The sequence below is a fragment of the Cavia porcellus genome, unplaced genomic scaffold (genome assembly GCF_034190915.1).
Source record: "Cavia porcellus strain 051 isolate PalLab524CR breed Dunkin Hartley unplaced genomic scaffold, mCavPor4.1 scaffold_30, whole genome shotgun sequence".
NCBI lineage: Eukaryota > Metazoa > Chordata > Mammalia > Rodentia > Caviidae > Cavia > Cavia porcellus.
The window spans coordinates 40198898-40218698 of NW_026947513.1; the positions used below are offsets into that span (position 1 = coordinate 40198898).

Sequence of the window (19801 nt, forward strand, 5' to 3'; positions counted from 1 at the left end):
TAATTGATAATCATCCATGCTTTTGTATCATGAAAAGATGCCTGAATACACACATAGTTAGGCTATCCGTTGGGTTTTCTTTTTCTAAGGGATCACAAATTCAAATGTCATAAAATGATAAACATTTGTATGGAATGTAAAACAATGTACTTAGTCATAATACAGGATTGTATTTTAATTGTCACCAAGGATTGCCATATGACTTAAGAATTTATTGAATTGTATTATCGATAGCTACCTAACTAAGCTTGTGAAAAACTTTGTACTTTAAAATTTTTACAATAACTTTTTAAACAAATTTTTATTTTGTCAGCTTTAAAAATAAAACAAGATATTATTTCTCTCAGAAATTTCACAAATGTAAATAATCCATTACATTATATGTCTTTTGAACCATGATTCTCAAATTCCAAGTCTAAGGAACTAAGCCTTCATGAAATTAAAGAAGACCCCAGTTGTAGCGACCAACCTGAAAATGAATTGATGTGGAAGACAAAGTCAAATGTAGTTCTGCACATGCTTGATCGAACAAAATTGCTGAGCTTCAGACCTCTCAGGTAGCTGACATTATGCATTATTGTGCACTGTAAGACCAAAAGAAGGGGAAACAATCCATGTGCATAATTTCATCTGGTGATGTCAGCCTTTACTGAGTTAATTTCTATATATGATGTTGTAACGACCCCTATAAGTGGAAATTTAGGGCAATATTTAGTAGATAATATGACATTTTGTTCAATTAAAATAATAATTCGTATGGTCATATCCTCTCTTTAAATGGTCTAATAACAATGAGAGACATGATTTATCAGAGGTAATCAGTCCCTTATTTCTTGGGGAATACTTTACTCATCATGTGTCACTGATACTAACCATGAGAACTTGAATTAACACTTACTGAGCACTCAGATTTTGGCAAGTCCTGAACTAAGCATAATACACATAGATATCTTCGGCAAAGCTTAAGGAAAGCTCTATGGAGGGGCCATATTTTATAATTTCTCCTTTTGTTCAGATCAGGAAATCTAACTTTAGTAAGTAAGAAATTAGATAAAGGTCACAGATTTGCAAAATTCTAGACTAAGTATCAGAATCCATATTGCAATTTCTAGGGTGTATTTGATTTTCATTAGCACCTATATATTATGTGGAGGCATTTAAACAGATATTGGATTTACCTTTCAATATACTGCCAACTTTTCTGTCAATAGTCACTGATTTAATGAAATTTAATCACCTGAACTATTATTACTTTTAAGCACTTCTTTCTAGGCATTTTTCATTTTTTTTAGCAATTAAGTATATTGATTAAATTTTCAAACTTGGAAAAGAAATTTGCAATATTAAATTTCCAACTTCCATACCTACCTGAGCACATTTACTAAAATGTTCTGTGTCTCAGTTTCTTTCCTAATAAACTTGAATATATAATACTTAATTCAGAGTATGAGTCATATAATATATTTTAAAATATTAATAATTTAAATTTTTATAAGTAAAAAGTACATGTATCCAAATCTATGTGTTGATATTGTCTGTCAATGCACATTTTAAAAATTTCTGTAAATTTCAAGTTGTCTACTTTTTCTTTTGCTATCTATTCCTTTTTCTTTTATTAGTGCTATTTTGGATGAGTACTATCTGAAATGTCCTAAGTTCTAAGTGATGTCTCACTTGTCTAAAATTTCTGAGGCGTCAAATCATTTCAAATGAAGTTGAAAGTTTTATTATTAAATTAGCAAAATAGTTTTGCGAATGGAAATAAAGACATGAGTTTTTCCTATATGAAATGAAAAAAATGTAATGAAGAACCTCCTATTCATCACACAAATGCCACCCATAATCTTTTCTCAGGTTTTACAAATTAAGATGCAGCTCTGCAAATCAAATAATCACATTACTCCTATATTTAGTTTTTTTTTTTCTATTTCTGCTTCCCCTAACTCTACTTTACCATAGCAATTACTAGCAAAAATAAAACTATTAAACAATCCCTGTGTTAAAATAGTGTCAAAAATTCCTACAGAATGTTGCAATCTATAACAAATATCTCCTTCCTCCGGTCTTATTCTCAGCAGGATTAGTAAACAATTGGACTTTAATAGACACAATTATGGCAACAACAAAAATGATAGGATACATAACATATAATGCATTTTCCCTCTTTGAAATGTTGACATTCTAATTTTGCTTGAATGGAAAGAAAATAAAAAGTAAAAATCACAAATCAAGACCGTACTTATTTAAATTACTATTTTTTCTTAATTTTGTAATATTTTGCATTTGTTATTATCCATCTGATCATAGAAGAAGTGACTTTATGAGGTGTTTCCTTCTCACAAGTATTTGCTGTCCTGTCAATGGCTGTCCCTTCTGTCTACCACTGCCACAATTTTACAATTGACTTGGAGTTTGAGGCACATTCACAGTGCAGGCTAAGCCATGCCTTATATGGTCTACTTGAAAGGGTAGATGATTAATTCTGATAGGTAATTGATTTTATTCTAAATAGCATGCTATTGTTGTACTGACAGCACCATATGTCCTCATTAGTCAACATTCTCAACTGCCAACCACGGAAATGCATTAAATTTTGAAAAGCAATGCTTGAGAACTTTCAGTAACATGACAAACTCAGATGACTCCCCAGTGTCCTTATGCCATTACAAGAAGAAATGATAGCTAAATAATAAAAATTTTAAAAAAGAACCTAATCCAAAAGTTTAAAGAAAGATAACCTCAAGTACCAAATTAAGGAACCAAAGAGAATCATACTTTAAGGTGAAGGTGACTTTGTATTCCCTTATGAGAGATTTGTGTCAAGATCACCTCTCTAATTTTCAGGATCTAGGTTTCTAATGCTCAATGTGAGAAGAGCTAGTATCTATATATGAAGGGCCATTAAAATACTTGTTCAATGGGAGAAAGGTTGGTGAAGGGTAACTTTATTACTAGGTTTGCCATACAGAGCTCAAATATGAGAAAGAGCAGGTCAAATTCCTACACTTTCTGAGGAGGAGAAAGTATGTGAAAAAGAGTGTTAGATAATCATTGAGAGCCTAGGAGCCAAGGGCTTGCAAAGGTTACTCATACTGTAGAACTAATTAAAAACAGAAATCTTAATATATGTGTTCAGTTAAGCTCTGGTAAATTAGCGGTCATTAGGGATGCTGCTTTTCTGCACCTAATCAATCCTGAACCTAGATGAATACTAGAGTCTTACTTTTTGAAGAGGAGTCTTAGGTCTTTCAGGAACTCACAGGAGTAGAATAATGAATTCCTTGAGGAAGGACCATTTCAGTGGTTCCCCAAGAACTAAGAATAAGGATAGTGTCATAAAGAGTATAAGGCTGTTCTTCCATCTATATCAGCTCTTTGATTTCCCAAAGAGAACTTAGACATGTCCCTTTGGGGTCTCTTCCAACAAATGACAGTGACCTGCATGAGATGACAGACTGCCTCCAAGAGTTGCAGAATTTCCTGCTGTGTTCTATACCTGAATAGTTCTTAGTCAGCTAACCCTTTTCTTTCCAGATTGCTTCATGGGCATTGAAGCATCAGAAAGATATATGTAGAATCTATGTAAGCATCCCCTAATATAAAGTACAAGTGAGAACTATGAGCTCTATTTTCTGAGCAGAGGTGCCTGGGGGGAAGGGATTTTAGCCTCAATGGCCCGTTGTGAACAGACAAGTACATACCTGAGTTTCAATGTCCTTCTCAGACTAATTTGAATAGTAACTGTCATCCTAGTGAAGAAGTAAGGTGTGTGGGAGAGCTAAAAACTCATGGTTAAACATCTGACCTTGCAAATGATGTCAGAGTCTGGGAAAGAAGCTCTGACTAGGACTGTCTTAACTGCAGTTATGGCTACAGATCTAGAGGAGGACTTTCTAGAAAAGGAAACTGAAACGGAACCCACAGGAATGGGAATTGCTTACCCATTAAGTACAGAGTCACCTAGAGTTTCTTACAAGAGATGAAGAAGTCCATGATCAGAGCATTGCAGGTTGTCCTGAGACTCTTCAGTCTTCTTTACTAGAGAGTAAAAGGTGAGTGTTTTTATCAGGGACCTGGTCAAGATTCCCACCTGCTGGTAAGAGGGGTGTCATAAAATGAAAAAATAAGGAACAGAGAGAAAAACATGAAAAGGGGGCTGAGAAGTGAATGCCCCAGGATGGGCAGAGACCAAGATGTTGCAAGCCAACCACTATTTATTGGGTGCACAGATAGAGGGATCAGCAGGGTTGGAGGAAGACTCAGAGGGGAATGACTCAGCAAGGCAGAGATGACCTTATGCTAAGAAGGATCTTGCCCTGAAGTGTTTTTTTGTTTGTTTGTTTGTTTTGTTTTTTTAATCTTAGTGTTTTAGTCTTAGTAGAAGGGATAAAATGGCCCATCCCTAAAGAGACAATGGGAAATCTCACTAGTGTGATGCTACCTATAATCCCATTCCTCCATTTATCCCTTCAGAAAGCAGGAAAAAATAGTCATTGTGAATTTGTGGTCCTCAACAGGTTTTGGCTAGTGTAGTCCTTCTCTGAAGCAAGGGCAGTCAGGCATCCAGGGAGAGGAGTCAAGTGCACTGACTCCCTGACAAGCATCAGTGCCCAAGGGATGGCGAATTGTACCCCCAGTCCAGTGTTCAGTATTCTTTCAGGCCTTGACAGGCCCTGGATTTTCCCTTGGACAATTTGAGAGCACATAAAGCAATGTCAGCTGTGACAGCTGTCATATTGGCCTGTTCTTTTTTGTCAGCCCTTCTCCGTTCACTGTCATCTAAATTCTGACTGGCACACAGAGGCCATGTTCCGCAATTAGGTCACAAGGCATAGGGTCCCATCTGTAAACCTACCAGAGCATTTTGAAAAGACCCGGCGTACTAGAAAACAAGTGTGGGAACCTCATATCCCCCTGAGAGACAGGTAGGTATCTGAGGACAGGATTATCAAAACTATAAGTTTCCTCTTCCTAAGAGACCTCTTTAATTAAGCATCACGGTGCTTGGTCCGTTCCAGAGACAAAAAGCCATAAAAGCTTGAACATAATGGAGTTCATATCACTTTTCTTGCTTTTTGCAAAAGAGATCTAACTGAAGAGTAGGAGTGTAACTTAGACTGCCATTCTGTGCCATTTTTTATCATTTTATAGTCCATCCTAATGGCAAGGTGAGTGAGACCTGCCAGGTGTCTCCCATGGTGTGTTGATTCATTGACTCATCAGAGAAGGATGTATCTCACACACAGGCCTCATTAGAAATTGCTAAGAGGTCAGTGCTCACTCTGTGCCCTGAGGACACCTTCAGCCACTCATCAAACAGTAAATTCCAAAGAAATCAGGGTGGAGCCCCTTGAGGAGATTTCTTTAGCCAATGGAAACCATGAAATCTGGGTAGAGCCTCTTGAGGCCTCCTTAGAAGCAGTAAACTCTTAAGATCTCAAGGCAGAGGCCCTTGGGAGCTCCCTTAGATCAGGGTGAATCCCCTTCCCACCTGGAGGATTCCCTCAGAGTGAAGCCCTGTAGGACTCCCTTGGAAAACTATTAAGAGATTGGAGTGGAATCCAATTACCAGGGACTTCTTTACACTGTAGTCCACTGACCACCTAAAAAGAAAGGTGCAACCCTCCCACGGTGTCCCTTTGAGAAAAGATAGTAAAACTTTGGTACTTTGTTTAAGGCAATAGAATTAGAAAACTCTTAAAACAATCTTAAAATGTCCTGAATACAAAGATGACACCACTTTTGCACGCTCACGGGTGATTGAGTTGACCCTCACAAGCTGTTTGTTTTGCTCAGGCCATCAGGTTTATGTTTCTAAATTGCTTGAATTTCTGTTGGAAGAAACAAAAACAGGATCTAACTCAATTTTTAAAAAGAGGACAGGAGGGGAGACCATATGTTCCTTAAAATTGTAAGTTTGGCTCCTGTCTCAAAGGTGAAATTTCCTGGTGATCCTGAGGCCAATTTGAACAACGATAAAAATAAAATGGTAAACAAGCATGGTGAAAACATGTAATTGACCCAAATAAACAACAAAAACAGCTGACAAACATGGTGAGCTCCATTTGACTGACCCTCAACATTAATCAAAGTATCCAAAAAACACAGTGAAAAGGTAGCCTGGGATGAAACAAGAACCCAAGGAAGCAACACACTAATGATACCCAGAGAAAAAAGCCTCCAGGGGAAAAGAGCACAGAAGAAACTTTGAGCACACAAAGGAGTAAACTGGGTTACAAAGCTATTTATGTAGGAGATCAAATCACAAACAGCTATTTTCCCAAAAGAGTGAGACAGTTGAGCAAAATATTATGGATAACAAGAACACAAGGCATGCTAACCGCCAGGCTGCACAGCGAACCTGAGTGATCTGTTCCATTCCTGGGTTTGTAGGGAAAGAAGGAAACACAAAAAGATAAAATAAAATATCCATCTCAGCCTAAGTTCATAGATCTCAGAAAGAAAAGAAAAAATAAAAAAGAATCCCCACAGTTCCTTGTGTCCTGGATGGCCCTGCCTGTCAAATGTGTCACTAGGCTTTCGGGTGCTTGAGTCTCCTTTGAGAGGTGGTTTCTAGATTCCTTCCATCCTGTGCAAAGAACTGTCAAGACACAAGAGGTTGTGAGTTTCTATGTTGATTAAAGGTATGAAACAAACATGATCTACAGAGTGAGCATGAGCCAAGTAAAAGAAGCAAAGGAAACACAGTCCACAGTGTAAGCCATGAAGAACACAGTAACGGAAAGCACGATGGCCCCTGGCCTTTGGTATTTCCATCTTCTGGCTGACTTCAGGCCCAGGCCATCTTTTTGAAAACTTGCTCAAATTCTTGAAGGAGTTCACACACAGGGCTTTGGAATGGTTCTGCATGAGTCCTGGAACTTCACAATTAATGGATTATGCTCACTTTTTTTTTTCTCAAATCCATTTTTTTCATGAAGAAAAAAAAACTAAAAATTGCAAAACACATTAATCAGGGGCAACAACAGTACAAACACTGCACATTGTCATCTCCAAATCATTTACCCAGAGCACAAGACATCTGCATTCAGAGCTAGGGATTTAGGTCAGCAGCATAAGTGCCTGCCTGGCAAGCATGATGTCATGATTCAATCCCTGGTACAAAAAAAAAAAAAAAAAAAATTCTGACATTCAATTGTCCTAACAATATTAGCACAAATCTTTCTCTTCAGCAAACTCAGAGAAATCTGTAATATAACTATCTTTTCCTTGTCTACTTTCACAGGCAGCCTCCACAGCCCAGCCTCCATCTTCTGACAACTCTGTTTAACAGACATTTTATTTTTCTCTATTCTCTCCTTCTACCTCTAATTTCACTTGACTATATTTTATGAGACTCAAAACAATTCCTTTTCACTCATTGTGATCCAGGCAAACCAAAATGTTGAATACATTAAAAAAGTAAGACCAAATCTCCATGAAATTTTACACGGAGGTATGAGAGAGAATCAGGGATATGAATATCAAATGCAAAGTTTAATTTTCAGATATATTGGAGAATTTTTTATTTTAAAAGATGACCATGCACCTGAATTACTTTAATAATAAATCATTTTTCTTAAAAAATAAAGGAAGATAGGCTCCAAGAAATTTTGACTTTAATCTTAGTCTCATCTGTTTAACTATAAGGAACTTTATTAATTTTAACAATTTTAAATGGAAGTTATTAAAAATATGAAAAATAGTTTGTGTTTCTATGCAAACTCTACTTTGCATTATTCTCATTTTCCAAAGTGCTGTTATTCTTTTGAACATATTTGAACATTATGTATAATATGTTTTAATGACATTAGAAAAAATAATTTGCAATTGACTGAAGTACTTTTCTGAAGTTAGCATTTTTAGTTTTGCATTACTTTTATTTTTTGGTTTTTTTGAGACAGGATCTCATTATGCAGTTTCAGGCTGGTCTTGGGCTCATTTTGTAGCCGAAGCTGTTCTCAAACTTGCAACAATCCTCCTGTCTCAGCCTCCCAAGTGCTGAGGTTACAGGCATGTACTGCCACAGCCACCTGTGCATTGTTTTTAATATTGTTCAAACATGTGCTTCACATACTCCAATTTTTAAAAACTGAGTTATATTCTTATATTTGGTTTTTAAAAATATAACTTAAAATAACACATTATATTTAAAATAATAGTATTTATAAAGATTATCCGAGAAATAGACACAATTTCTCTCCTGACAGACCTGTGATTTTCCTCCTCTTTCCTCTCTTCCTAAGATCTCTCCTGCTCATGGGGAGGGAGACTTATTTCCTAAATTCTCATCCATGTTAAGTTCTCCAGCACTCTTGGCTCCCTTTTATATGCTTATGCTTGTTTCAAAAATTTTTCTTAATTTTCATATTTTGGGGTTAAGGAACAATCTGATTCAAGTATCAGTTAAGAACTAATTGAGGAAATTGATCAATCTATTGCAACTAACGTCTCCATGTTTATCAAATCACATTTCTTATAGGAAATTCAATGCATCATTTTTAGTTCTTACCTCAACATAATAGTAGTATTTAACTCTCTCCCTTCTTTTTCTCTTGAGCCTTGTCTGTCTCTTAGCTGGGAATCTTCATTATGCTTTATTCTTTTGAGTTTTGTCTTGTTTCTGTCTGGCCCTGTATTTTAATATTCTTTTCTTGGCCTTTTAACTTAACTTTGGAAATTGAAGTCACCTTTATAATTTAAAATATAATTTAAATGGTGCTTCTTAAGCATATAAATGTCACAAATGTAAAATGCATACTTATAGACAGAGCACAGGTGGAATTTCCATTTCAAGCTGCAACCCTGATCTATTTACAAAATACATGGAACTGCAGTAGCTCAGGTTCGTATCCTGTCCGGGTCTAACTCCACAAACCTCTTTCTGTGCCATTCATCTCTAACCCTGATAAAGGTAACATCACCCGTCCAAAAGAGGAATCAGCTATTATATTCTCTCCCTCCAGAGTCATGTGAATTCAGGTCATAGCAATGTCCTGTCTAGACTTTTCCTATCTCTCACAGTTTGCTTCTGCATAGTTAAATTTATTTAATACAAATCACATCCATTATGTTCTGTAGCTCCTCTAAAATGAAAAGTGTCCAAATCCTCCTGTCTCCTTTGGACAGTGTTCACATCCACGCCACCCACTGAGCCTTTCCTGGAGTCTCTTGCCTACGTCTCCATCACCTTCATCTCCCTTCTCACTTCAGTGTGCAGAAGACTCATGTTCTAATTTCTCAACTTGAATTAACCCTTGATAGACACTAGACTTTGTATATACTGATACTTTTAGTTAGAATAGTTTTCCATTACTCTTTTTATGACTGAAAATATGGTGAATGTTTAAGTTTTTGTTATAATAAATTTTTTGCAAATCTTGTTTTTGTTTAAGATTAAAGAGACCCAGAAAAGAAAAACAAAAAACAAAACAGACAAACAACAACAAGAAACCAAACACAATAATAGTATAGGTTTAGAAAACAAGATGATAGGAATTTGACTATGGTTGTAATACTGCATAGTTACCTTCAAGAGGGTTGCTCTTAACAGATACAGACATGTAAAATTGATCTAAACATTAGTGTTAACTGTTCTTTTCCAATAACTAGTGCAATTAGTAGTATAATCATTTTAGCTATTATGTATATATATATATATATATATATATATATATATATGACAAATTTTTCATAAATCTTAAATGCTTTGTTTGGTATACATAATTCTACTAATGCAATGTGACGCTTACTTCTAGGAATCTTTCTTTGATACTCCAGGTAGTGCTTGCAAACTGTTTTTGAGTGAAAAATATTTAATTAATAAAAGAAATAAGAGAAACATTCTTCCCTATGTTCTGATGAGATAGTGCCACACAATCATACAATGATTATTATTCATAGTTGGACACCAGGAAAGAACAGAAGCCTCCACCAGTGCTCAGAGCGGACAGAGACCTATCTGCATGTGCTGAGTGTCACACCACAGCTAAGGCACACTGGAAACACTCCTGTTTTGGTCCCTTACCCTGCTGCACTCGAGGCCCGCTGAACTCAGCCCTGCACAACCATCTGAGTGTGGTGGGAAGGAGGCCCAGCCCGGACAGCTGCAGGGGTCGCCTTTCATCGCAGGGCACTGCAGTTCTGGTACCTTCTGACTGGTGAGTGTGAGCAAGAAAGAGAAGAAATGAGCCAGCACCGTCTGGAAAACTGGACTCTTCTAGAAACACGAGGACAGGAACCTTAGCCACCAGCTCAGGAGGCCAAGATGAGCAAGACAGGCAGGGCCGAGGTAGCAAAGCCCCACCTGGGAAAACAGTACTTACACATGTTGGTGTTTTACCTTATTCAAATGTTTTCATACATTTACTGGAAGATAACTGAGATGATTTTTCTTGAAGGCACTTTGTCAGCCTGTAGTTTAGAGTCATGTTTCTGTGCACCATTTGGTTTAATACTTCTCCCTAATTTGTGTGTACATCAGCATCTCCTACTTAGTTAAGCTCTCACTGGGTAACCCTGTGATATTCTGAAGTTTAAAAATATATTTAGATAAATAATACAGAATGCCAATAGTAAATTTTAAAATGTAGTAACCATGCAATACATATAAATAGTATTGATTTATGAACTTATCAGTGAACATAATTCCTGGAGATAGTCAATAGAATTGCATTTCATTGCTTTTCCCGACAATTGCTAAAAATGACCATATACCCTTTTGGTATAAGAACTAGTGAATGTTCATGTAAATATAATATAAATTATATTTGAACACTTTAGCATGTAGAGGGAACACAGATTTATGGGAACTTTTGCCTTATGAAAGCATAGTCTTGTGATGCATTTAATGTGCATAAATATCTGATTGAATTATATAAAATCTGTTTTATTTTTCAATGGTCACATAACTATAAATGTGTTATACATATGTTCTTTTATGAAAATAAAATATTGATAAAATTTGTTAAAATATATCTTATTTCCTTAGAAGATTTTACATTATCATCTAATAGTTTATAATTAATATCAACACAATTGGAGTTTCAATATGTATATGTGTATATATATAAGATATATTTTAAACTAATTATACTATATATTTGTACTTTTAACTAAAAACATACTTTTCCTAGTTATCAATATTTACAATTATTAAATTTGACTTACTTTTTACTAATCTTCAGCAATTTTTGCACATCACTAATTTACAAAGATCAAGTACCTTGCCTGACAAGTTTTATGTAAAAACATTTTCAAATAGTGTCTCAGTTGCATGTATGACAAATTGATAATGAGGAATTATCCAGGTTGTGGATGATATTGTTGACTTTTAAGAAGAACACATGCAAAACTCCCTGATTCGGAGGTTGAAAAATTGAGATTAACAGTACCAACAAATAAAGCCACTTAAAATATATGAAATCTGATGTCTTTTCTCAGAGTAAAATTTACTTCATAGCACATAGCTTTAAAAAAAAAACTGTTAAAAACTAATTACGAATCATTCACTCTTTATAATAAATTTACTCATCAGCAATGTAGTTTTTTCCTACAATGTATTCATTTATGTAATTATGAGTTAGTTATAGAACCACTCTTAACTTCTCAAGAATGCCAGAGGTGGTAACTGGGCAGTAATGTATATTCAGATGGTTTTCTTCGAATCTATCCACAAGGTGGCAGTGTAGCATTATTACAAATAATACCCCTCATGCATATTTAAAAAATAAAAAATTTCACACACATTGGGAAATTGTTTGCTTTTTTTCTGTATGAGATATCTTGAGGTTAAACAAATTCTGACTGAGTGTTCGACTTCATAAATTGTACAAACAAAACAGAATAAGTTTGTTTTAGATGCCTGGATAATTCAGGCTACCCAAGATTTATTAAATATCCCTTCAATGGTATGAATCCAAATCTAAATTTACTGAACTATGAAGGCAATATCTTGTATGTATGATAATCTCTTATTGTTTTACAAAAATACCCTTTGTTGAAAGTGGTGATTTATCACAATCTAGATAAACATGTCTTAATGATGGTAGTGCTCTAAATTTAAGATTATACTTACAGATGTGTTTATGACCTTTATAATTTATAAACAAGAAGAATCCCTCATGTAGATTGCAAATGTAAATTAATGCCAACAATGACTACTTCTTTTTGAATTACAATCTTTTCAATAGGGATCTTTTGGATTGTATACAATCAGAAATGGAAGGCTTTTTTGTTTGTTTCATTTGACAAGCATACTTTTTAGTTTCAAGAGTCAAACAAACTAATCTTTGGACTAATTCAATAAGAGAAGCCAGCCCACTAAGCTTCCAATTGTAAGGAATCACTGTTGTGATTTATAGCAGGTTTCACCAAGTAACAACGGGCACACTTGAGGGTCATACTCTGATATCCAAAAACTAAACCATTGCACAGAAATGTGGATGCAAAGAGAGAGAGGCAGTGTTTTCAATGCAGAAAGTTCATGACTTTGGCAGAGACTTTATAATGTTCCATTTCATCCTTTCCTGTTAAACTGACGTAGAAGAAAACTGATTGTCATTTATGTGCCTTGCTTTTAGACAAGAACTTGCCTATAGATGAGAAAATATTTTATATATTCACAAGACAGCATTCACTGTAATGAAAACATAGGAAATTAAGAAATTTCTGTTATGTATATTTATTTTAATTTTTCCTAAATTTTATTCATATTCTGCCTTTCTCATTATTGCATTCCAAAAATAGAGGGATGTAAGTAATAATACATGAAATATTAGCATCTCCTGAATCATGTTCTAGATTGCCACACTGTTTTCACTTTCCTAAGGCAGGAGGTGTTCCTACATTCCTTGAAAAACACGTTTCCCCTCCCTTCCAACCGTATTATTCTGCGAGACTTCCAATCACAATCAGTGATAATCCTAATGTAGACTTGGGCCTATAACCCCAACCTGAGCAACTTTTTCCTCACTTTCATGACTCAGAAAAATCAACTAAATGGTAGACTTGTGACCCCATGCAAACCAATCATGACTGTGCTGGGAATGTGGTCTAATTGGAGGCAGTGTTTGATGGCAGTAGGAAAGGATTTAACCATGTGAAGAAACTGAGAAAGACTGGGGAGAGGTAGAGAATTGTGATCATTTTTGGAGTTCTAATGATTCCATTGCACATTCAGTCCAATAATTTGCCACAGGACCCTTTCACGAAGTGCCGTTTTCTTTATCAATGATTTATTGTGTCTTCTGTCACTTGAAACCCAAAGAATTCTAACCTGAAAAAGTACATTTCAAGATAATTCTAAATATGTAAAAGCCTGCAAATATGTGCAAATAATACTTAAAAAAAAAAAACTTCCCTTGATTATCAGGGAAAATACAGATGCATAAATTACAAGATGTAGGAAATATTCTAAACTACACAAGGATCATCTTTTAGGTCGTCTTTAAATATGAGATTTGGAAGCATTTTACAACCCTAAGAAGAGCACATTACAAAATAAATACACGGATGCATAATTTGAGTATGATCTTAATTTAAATAAATTTGAATTTTCTTTTTATTGCAATTTTTACATATTAACTAGAAAATAAGCTGTATTCACATAGTGTGTTAACCAGGCCCATCCAACCTCCGTCCATCCCTTCCCTCCAGCCCCCTCTCCCGCCCTGACTCACCCCTCCTCTGCTTCTTTCAGGAGCACATTTCATATGGGAAAAACATGTGCTGAAGCTTTTCTTTCTGTTTCTGCCTTATTCTGCTTAACATGTTAACCCTCTGTTCCATCCATTCATTTCCACTGCTTAGTACGCATTCGGAGGATGTGACGGCAGCATCTAGAGGAGATTCCTGGACCACCACGTCTATTGTGACATGATTTACGATGGCTGAGATGTGGGATCAGACTAGGTGCCCACCAACAGAAAAAAAGGGCACAGATGTAGATAGATACATACACAAAAAAAGATAGAGCAACATTACAGACACAGGTAGATAAAGATACAGTTAAAGATACAGAGAAAGAATGAAATCCCATTATTTACAGAGAAATGGGTAAAATGAAGGCTTGTATCTTTGTTAGTCAATATTCAATTTCACATATATTTCCACACACTTTGTATTCCCTCCTCCATTAAAAAAGCGTATTAGGAAACACATAAACAAACAAACAAACAAACAAACAAAAAATAAATTATCAAAAAGGTGAACGATATGAAAATGAGGACTAATGAAATCAAAATGAGAAGTCCAGCGGGGATGATCATCAGGTAAACATCAAAGATTATCAGATTGTGCTTATGTGCAGATTTCAGAAAGATAGGTAATGTCCATTGATCAAAGTAAAATGCATTGAGCCTTATGAAGAACCTAAAAACGTGACATCACAGAAAAGATACAAAGGTGAGGGCCAGTAACAATTAAAATTGATGGAAATATTAATGCTTATTGAAGCAGTTTTTTTTTTAAGTTCAATTTTATGGATGAGATCTTTCATAAAGGCAGTTTTGATGTATTTTTTTCAGTTTTATTTTTCTTTGTTGCCTTCTTTGTCTATACTAACTTAATACATTTACATCATACTACATCGTATTATATTTGCATCATGTTACATTTAATTGATCACATTTTAAGGTTACCTTAAAATGATGCCAGATAAATGAACAAATTAATAAAAAGAAGGGAAATAATTTAAATCTTGATAATTTTGTGGAAAAAAGAAAATACACAGCGTCACTTACATTCAGAATTTTGATAATAGTGGACCCACTTATTTTAAAGAAAATTGAATTTAAAGATGGCTGAAGCAATTAGATGGCTATTTTGAATAAAGAAGTCAACAACATGCACTTGCATGTGTTCAATTAGGAAGTTGGTGGTATTGATAAGAAAAAGAGTCAATGACTGTGTTATGGTTATTGATTATTTAAAAGAAACTTTGGTTGAAAACTAATGTCAGAGAAAAGATCAAAAGAAAGAAACACCAAAGAGCAGCTTTATAGCAGCATTCAATTCTACATTGTCAGTGTTTCCTGCCAATTAAGAAAAAGCTATGAGATAAAAATTCCATCAGACTAAGGAAGATTAATTATACCACCTGTGTGAAAGACAAACATTTTAGGACACACTGATGGACATTCGTAATGAGGCAAAGACAATCCTTGAACTCTTTCCCCTGATTTGTTCTCTGTATTTTCTTTAACTACCCTGATTGAGTCAGAAAACTTAGTAGATTTCTGAGTAATATATGCCCTGAATAATGAATTCCAAATGTAATTATCCAGAAAACCTAAAACCTTTATTAGTGTGTCTTTTTAAATTTCAATGCAAGATAGTAGTATAATATTTTCCATTCCTTACGTTCCCTCTCCTGAGCATGAACACCAGCATTCTCTGATTATATAGCATATGCTTTATCAGCACGTAATCTGAACATATAAATGTCCAAATATGTGTTTTATGTTACCAATGTAATAAATTTTACCATTAAATATAATGTTATTTTTCTGTACTTAAATGTGGTATTCTTTTACATCCAGAAACTAAAGTAATAAATGTATTCATAGGAAGACTTAGGACATTTTAGTCAATTCAACAAGAGAGAGAGAGAGAGAGAGAATGAGAAAGAGAGAGAGCAAGAGAAAGAGAGAGAGAGCAAGAGAAAGAATCAGAGGGACAGGTAGAGAACAGACAAGAATTTTACTACTTCTTGCTATTGACTAGTGTACGGTTAGTGTTGAGGCAGAATTGCGGGAAACTACCAGGCCTGTAAATATTTTTTGATTAATAAGAAGAGAGTGACTGAAGATGGTAGAGGAGACTCATTCATGCAACAATTAGTGGGCTTATGCTCATCCCAGGCAAAGGACACATCAAATTCTCCAAGTAGCATCAGAAAATGTTTACAGAATAAACTCACTTGCACAGCAATTTACTAGGTCACATAGAAGACAAATGCAACTGTAGAATTTATGGGGATTTTGGTACAAATAGTATAATATCATTAGATTCAGAATTAAATATGATTAGTGAAAGAAAAACATATTAACAAGAAGCATATTTTAGTATTTTTTGAAGAAATTAAAACCTACACAGCAGCCTGAACTCTGGAAATGAACCATATTGTTAATAAACTTCTTCATGAAGTAATGTGTAAGTCAAAGAATAAAATCAATAAAAAGATAAGCAAGTAAGCCATTACCCTGATGATTTCCAATTAACAATTTATTAATCCTCTCCCTATCAGAATGACCACAGAAACAAAATAATTATAAACACAGGCCACCTAGAAAATCATATAATACTGTGACATGAGAAGTTGTATATTCAATGAAATAATTAGAAAAATTTAGATTAAATTTTTTTCTATGTACTTGTAAGAAATGTCATTTCTTTAAAATTATACTTAGAAATTTTTATGAAGATTTTATTAAAGAAAAGACTGGGTCTACATAGACAGTTAAATAGGCTACTATGATTTCCATCTTGAATGTCCCCATAAACTGAGCAATCTGGGCAATACTTGGAACTTTCTAGAAGGAGGAGGTATGTAGGCTGTTGACTACTTGTTGCTTCTCTCACAAGGCATGTTGATACATTAGCTTTTCTCCTCTCTGGACTACCTGGCATGGGATACAGCTCACTCGTATCCATTGGGTGCTCGGTAACATAGCTCCCTCACCAGAGTCCCAAAGCAAGGGGAAAGCTGGTCAAATACTGGAAACACCTAAGTTGAACCCAAAGAATCCCTTTTTCTTTGTAAATTGATTATCTCAGATATTTTCAAACAGCAGTGGAAAAAGGACTAACACAAGAAACTTAAATTATATAAATTCTTAAAGTACTAAAATTAACTGGTCTAAATTCTTAAACAAGTGAAGACTGGTTTTAATTTACCATACCTTAAAATAAATTTAATTAAATAAAAAGCTAGAAAATTGGCTTAACTGTAGAATTATTTTAAAATAATACTTTGTTTAAAAAACAAAAATAAAAACAAAATTCTTAGATTTATGTTTTCTAGATGATATCTAAGTAAATGATGTCATCAAGCCTTCATGATTTTAGAGAACTTGATATAGGCATTTTTCAAAAGAGATGAAATAATTTCTTTAAAAATAAATTCCTACAATTCTCTACCCTTTAATTGAGAAAAAAGTTTTAAAACCTTGTTTCCTTTATACAGACCTTTAAATACAATTTATTAGAGATTTAATATTTTAAAGCAGACATATGTGTTGAAACCATACATAGCGAATTTCATGACCCTCTCAGTAGAGTCATAAACAGAATTGCTATTCAATAACTACTTTTAAGCACATGCATTGAAAAGGACACACTTTTGTTTCTGTTATCTCCGGGGGATCTTTAGTGATAGATAGCTGAATGACATCCTAATACTCTGAGAACTAAACTTTAGGTTCTGAGTTTCTACTTCAAAGAACAGCCAGAAGATATTGTCTAAATCTCCGGCACATGTGGCTCAGTGACTGAGGTGCAGAAGATCTATCCCACAGCTTGAGCCACTGCTTTGAGGAACTGATGATGAATTTGTTGTGACCATGCTCAAATGGTTTAGGAAATTACCATGAGGTAGTTGATATTCCAAGATTCAAGCATCTGGTGTTGGAAAAACCCCAATTGAACTATCCTCTATTTCTACAAATTTGCTATCAAAGCAATTCAGGGTAAACTGGATAGTCATATATGTGTTCCAGGGCACAACAGGCCAGGAATCTAATTACTAAGTGAGGTCTGAGATACAGGAAGTTAAATCAGGAAAAATTGTTTTTGCATAACAGCGATTTAGGGCCGATTTCACTCCCCACCTAGGGAAATGTGTGAAATCCAAGACTTCAAGAATATAATGTTAGTAGTAAGATAGGAAAACATTTTAATAAGAAAAGAGAGAAAAAAAAAAGGGCTCATCATCTAAAGGCAGAAGCTATAATTACTTATTTCCCTGACAGTCAAATGTGTATAATATGTATTTAAATAAACGAGAATCCCATCTTTTTCTATTGCAAACTACTGTGGTTTCCTCTGTGCCGTGGAGTATAACTGTAAGCATTAGTTGGTGCACAGTGTTTGTACACTGATGGGGCATTTCTTCTCCCTGTATCATGCTGATTATTGAACTCCTTTATGCTGCCTGCCCTAAGAAATTAGTCACTGGTGCTTGAATCTGGATAGAATGTTTGCTCATAATCTCACCTCAATTAGACTGGGTTATCTCATCATAACACTACATGCTAAGCTATAACTATATTAAACACATAAATCAAACAATGATTAACTGCAAATTGCAACATTTGCAGGCTTAAAGCATATTACAGAGAGTGTCGGAGCGTCACATTTTACATACTTCTGAAAAACTTTTAAAAGAAAACATCTTACAAAATGTTGAACCACTAAGTGATTTCATAACCAAGTGATTAAATTTATTTGGAAAAATTATTTTTCTCGTTCCATTAGCTTGCAAATCTAAATCTATCCCTGCTAGGTCCGTTTTTCCTTCCCTTCCTTTCTCCCTCCCCAAATGTCTCCCTCTCCCTCTCATCTTCTTCCTTTTTTCCTCTCTCTCAGCTCAGTATCTGGAAATCCCAGTTCCCTGTGAAGGGGTCATAGGAGCAATTGCCTCGACCAAGGGCAAAGCTGTTGTTAAACACATAGCTTGAACCATAAAGTCTATGACAATCTGATGAGAACTGTGCAGAGGCATCACAGAAAAATGCATAATAAAACAACATTTTTTTTCCTTTCAGAATTAGAGAATGAAAAGATTGCTGCTGAAAGCTTAAACAAGGGTACCGCCCCCAGGAGTTCCTGTGCTTTAACTTTAAAAAAAACAATCACAACTTGAGATCTAAAACGTTATTTTAAATTTAAAGAGAACTTACCATTTCAAGGAAATAGTGGGTTCATTCTGTAGGTGACCAAGTGGCAGTTAGCGTCTATTCGTTTAATTAGAAATATTCTCTGACTTCCAGCTTACTGAATTATGTAAGTATTAAGCAATATCATGGAATAAAAGGAATGCCATCTGTGAACCAATGGTTCATCCAAAACATTGTTCCTGAACAACCTCCTGAGCTCCGTCATTGCTCATACAAAAGGAGTCTAATAACGGCAGTTGCTGTCCAAGTCAAGTTGAAGACAATTATTTCATCTGTTTTTTATATAATTTTAAATGTGCCTGTGGATGTTAATAACCTATCTTAACAAATGTAGTATAAATAACGGCTACCCATTTTTATGACTGTGTGCCAGTCAAGTTTAGCTAATTACAACTCATTTAATTATGTATATAAATTGCATAAAATATGTAACAATGTCATTATAAAGTAGGGATGCATTTGCAACTTTCCAGAGTGGGGGGCGGAGAACCTATGATCTGAGAATAGAAACTTGATTTCTGGATTGTGTGGTTATAGAAAGTGAAATGGCACATGGTGAACAGAATTGTTAAAACCTTTGTGATTTATCATTTAAGTAAACTGCAATAATATTTTTTCTCTTGCACAGTATATTTCAGTATAAAAAAATATTCAAACTGGTGGGTAAGTTGATTTGTTTTAGATCAAATATTTGAGTAAAGATGATACTTTAACAATATTTTTTCCAATCCTTTACAGAATTCTGGGATCTTTTCATATACCTACCTTGGCAGATGGTGCTATTCTGAAGTAATGACTAATCTAGAATCTACGTAAATAATGTTATGGAATATGAATTAATAATGTTAATACATTGCTAACATTGGAATATTAAATCAGTATTAGAGATTACTAATAATAACTTG

At 34.7% G+C, this 19801-nt stretch overlaps 1 long non-coding RNA gene across 1 annotated transcript in view; it reads right to left on the reverse strand.

Moving 5' to 3' along the window:
- Nucleotides 1–18979, reverse strand: part of LOC134474101 (uncharacterized) — a 31472-nt gene extending 12493 nt beyond the window's left edge. The window contains exon 1 of the long non-coding RNA XR_010044707.1: nt 18900–18979. This is a non-coding gene — a long non-coding RNA (uncharacterized LOC134474101). The remainder of the gene's footprint in view (nt 1–18899) is intronic.
- Nucleotides 18980–19801: the final 822 nt, after the last annotated feature.